Here is a 4735-nt window from a genome sequence, read left to right on the forward strand (position 1 = left end):
ATCAATTAGATTCTCAAAGTCGGGCTTGTTGTTCAGTGATAAAACCTAATCAAACTAGTTTAAGAAATAGGAGATTGCTCCTTCTTCTACTTCCATCTACTTCTGCTTTCCCTCATATAACTAAAAACTTTAGGAATGGGTTAATCTAGGCCAAAAGCATGATGTCAAGGTTATCTTTTTTTCTTCTCTTATCTCTGTTGTTCTTTGTAGTTGGCTTCTTTTCTTAAAAAAAAAAAATATATATATATATATATTTATTTATTTATTTTAATTTTAATTCTTTATTGTTTAAAGTATTACATAAGTCTCCTTTAACCCCCATTGACCTCTCCCCAGTTCCCCCAGCTCCCAGCACATGCCCTCACCCCCACTTGTCTGCGTCCATTGGTTATGCTCATAGGCATGCATACAAGTCCTTTGATTGATCTCTTATCCCCACACCCCCCACCTTCCCGCATAGGTTATACAATCTGTTCAATGCTTCTATGACTCTGGTTCTATTTTTGTTCATCAGTTTATGTTGTTCATTATATTCCACAAATGAGTGAGATCCTGTGATATTCATCTTTCTCTGACTGGCTTATGTTGCTTAGCATAATGCTCTCCAATTCCATCCATGCTGTTGCAAATGGTAAGAATCCATAAGTTGGCTTCTTTACCTCCTGGACTGCATAGTTTTCTTCATGCAGCTGGGGGAGATGATAAACATAGGAAAAGCATAGACATTTTTCTTACAACTCAAGATTGCAAAGGAAGCAAGAATATCATTCCCATGCTGCTTAGCAGAAAAGTCCAGGGAGAAATCTGATTGACCATCTTGTTCATGTGCCCATTTCTAAACCAATTACTATGTTCAGGGATAATGGATTTTGCTATTTGAGTAAATTTGGGTCATTAGAAGGTTGTATTAACCCTCCGGTCCCCCCAAAACACATGGAATGGAGAAAGGGTAACTCCCTCCAGTGGAAGATACTGGTGTTACTAGATAATTTTTAAAAAAATTATAACTCTGGTACAGATATATAAATGAACACATTAAAGGTTTATTCCACTCACTAGTCAGGAAGGGAACCAGACAAATGTTATAATATATTAAAAAAAGAAACTCATCAGGGATATCGAAATAAATGTGCAAATGGAGGCAACATTATTTTTTTCCAAAGAGTGAGAGAGAAGTTGATTGAACCTCTACCAGACAGGACAAAATTATAGGTAAGAATTATTTTTGCATTGCTATCAGTTGCCTACAATTCACAGAATTACAAACTCCCACAGAATCAGAATCTGATAACCCAGAGGAGTTGCCTCAAAATCTAGTTGCAGTTTTCAACGGGAAGCACAAATATTTTCCCTCCACTGGGCAGACAAACAACATGTGTTCACTAAACAAGGGATGCAGTATTTGAAGGAGAAATATTTCTCCTTCTAATTCCAGGTGGTACCAGCAGAAAGCTTACCTAAGTTCAATTGCGGTAGGTAACCTATTGATTCCTTGAAATATAGACTATGCCTTAGTTGTCTCTGTGTCCTCTGGGCTTAACACATGAGAAATGTTTATTAAGTGTGTGGAATGAATGCTGAATGGGGCACCTGCTCTGTGGATTTTCTCTAGGACAATAGAAAAGCATCCTTGGTAACCTAGCGCTGTTTCTTAGCTCTCAGCTAGCAGAAAAGCCTTGTAATTTTATTACTACAAAGTATATTGCATGTACTTAAAACATTAGAAGTTTGAATTTTTATTATCGATTACCCAAGGCTGAATTTGGTTCCACATAGAAATTATTTCTGTTGTAGTTGGCTACAGTAACACTACACAAGCAGGAGGGATTATTATTTTTGCTGCCATTTATAACTACAGTAAAAGAGGATAGAAACTACCTGGGATTTGCATTAAGCTGCAGTCTATGTTGAATAGAAGGAAATGCAACTTTCAACTCCTACGAAGGACCCAGCCACTTCCAATTAACAAGACACGTATTTACAAGCCAATAGGCTGCTGCTAGGCTAACCCTCAAAGAAAAACAAACTCAATAGGAAATAATGACTAAAACATATAGGGAATAAGAAAAGATAAAGTAAGCTACTGTAGATTGAGCCTGGGACCCAGAAAGACCGAGTAGTATACTAACTGCAGGCCCACCAATACAATCAGATTAACACAGTCTGTTTACTTGGAAGCTAATTGACTCTTGAATGTGAACCTATAGGACAGCGGTTCTCAACCTGTGGGTCGCGACCCCTTTGGGGGGCCGAACGACCCTTTCACAGGGGTCGCCTAAGACCATCAGAAAATGCATATATAATTACATATTGTTTTTGTGATTAATCACTATGCTTAAATTATGTTCAATTTGTAACAATGAAAATACATCCCGCATATCAGATATTTACAAATCATAACAGTAGCAAAATTACAGTAATGAAGCAGCAATGAAAATAATTTTAATAACTGTATTAAAGGGTCACGGCATTAGGAAGGTTGAGAACCACTGCTATAGGAGAAGGTGACATCAGGACAGTCAGACAACCAGCACAATAGTTATCCAGGAGAGAGGAGAGAGCTTGATCTGCCTTTAGTTCCACAGGGCAGCCTTCATGGCTTGAACATATGAATCTATGTGATTCCTGGAAAATGTGGGACAAAGAGAACTGTGATGAGAACTATGGCCAATTGGAGGGACATGGTCTAATGGTCTAGCATAGTAAAAGGTAAAAATATCTTTTTATTCCCTTATTTGGTGAGTCAGTAAAGTGTGTACAGCCATTACCCTAAGACTTATGTGTTCCTTTGGGCAATAAAATATATATTTAGTTATATATATATTTAGTGTCAAAGGAAGGACAGCGCTGAGCAGGACGGGACTCTTCCTGATGAAATCGGGAGCTATAAACATGGAAGAATGTATAATTGACTGGAAAAGCCAGGAGTTTCAGGCTCTCCAAGGGACATGGGTGCAGAACTCAAGAGGCCTCCGTAGCGGGTGATTTGGTCACCAAGTTAGGCCAGCACCTCCGGGGCCTCAGGAGCTGGTGTGTTTGTTCTCTTTACCTACCCCCCCCCCCCCCCACCGCCCCGGCTGATTTCTAAATGGAAAGAAGCTGCAACTGACATCAGTCCTGGCTCATTCTCCCCACAGCACCCTCCTGTGATGAAGGGCACTCTTCTTCCCCAAATCAAGTGGATCTCAAGGGAAACCTTTTCTTTCTTTAAAAATAAATAAAAAGCAACCAAAAAGCAACCAGAGATGCAAAAACCGTGGAAAAGAAACGACGATGGCACACTCATTGTTCGCGCCTGTGTGGGCAGCGTGTAGAGGCGCCCGCAGAGTGGGCACACACATCTGTGAGCTGGGGAAATAATTAACTGCTGAAATTATTTCTGACTGCTAAATGAAGGAGTGAAACTGCTCTGCTGTGGGCCAAGTGTTCACACAGAAAATCAGCATTCTCCAGGGAGCGGGGGGAGGGAGAGGGAGACTTGGAAAAACTGAATATTGGAGTTTTGGAGCAGGTTGAGAGGTAACAGGAGGGAAAAGATTTCATCTCTGAGGTGGTCCCATTTTAAATATGTTTTAGCCTTCTTACAGAAAGTGGCTCTCTGTATACGTTTACACACCCGCCTGCCAGCCAGCACTCCCTCACCCCCCTCTGCCACCCTCTTTTAAAGCAACAGCTGCTCATTCATGGCACTGTGCAAACACCTGGGAGTCTTGGCCGTGTGTGTGTGTGTGTGTGTGTGTGTGTGTGTGTGTCAGAGAGAGAGAACACTTTATGAGCTCTGTGGAATAGAAGGCTGAACTCAGCCTTAGAAGATGCCTTGAAGAACAGAGGCTGGTAAAATGATGTCACGGGAGAGTAGAGAGTGGAGTAAAATAGGATTGTCTCAGACCTACGATTTCACCGAACTCACTGAACGCAAGGCAAACTAGTTTTGTTTCAAAGACGTTTATTCTGAACCAAACTTTACTTCAAAAATTGCTGCTGTGGCCCACAGAGTACAGACTTAGGGGGCCGACGAGGCTTACTTTGGGTCCTCTCTCTGCTGGGTGACCAGTTGTGGGATCTTGGGCAGGTTGCCTAATCTGCCTAAGGCAAAACCGTATCATCTACAAAATGGAGACAAATCCTATCAACCTCATGGATGCTTGCAAGAATTAAATGAGATAGGGTGCAAATTAGGTTAGCACCAATATGTGTCTAATAAACTGATAGGAAAGAATAAGTACTAACACTATTATACTATGTTGGCTTGGTGTTATGTTCATTTATTCTTCCTGAATATTAGTTGCTATAATGTTATAAAATGTTGTTCAGAAAGAATATTTCCAATTCTCGAGGAAGAGGACAGTTAAGAATCCCTCACTGTGTCATCAGAAGAGGAAAATTTCTCCTTGAGAAAACACGCCTGCTCTCTCTAGTTTCTTTCACCTACAGAGAGCCATGGCGCTCCTCTTCAATCTATTGTTTGTATTCTACAGTGACTCAAGGGTTCTGCTAAAACTCACGTTGAATGTAAGAGTAATGTGAATATAGAATGACGAAGCCCAATGTGGCATGGTTTGTTATTGTTTTGCATTTATTTTGTAGAACATGAAACTCAACAGAGCCACTTCCCAGCAGTTTTTCAATGACAACCCAGTGAGCTCGGACCGTCAGTTGCCTTGTTCAAATGGGAGATGGATGCACGATTTTGCTTTTCAGACCCCAGAGCAATGCACATTTGGCAAGGACTAGG

Source organism: Myotis daubentonii, chromosome 2, assembly GCF_963259705.1.
Source record: "Myotis daubentonii chromosome 2, mMyoDau2.1, whole genome shotgun sequence".
NCBI classification, from domain to species: domain Eukaryota; kingdom Metazoa; phylum Chordata; class Mammalia; order Chiroptera; family Vespertilionidae; genus Myotis; species Myotis daubentonii.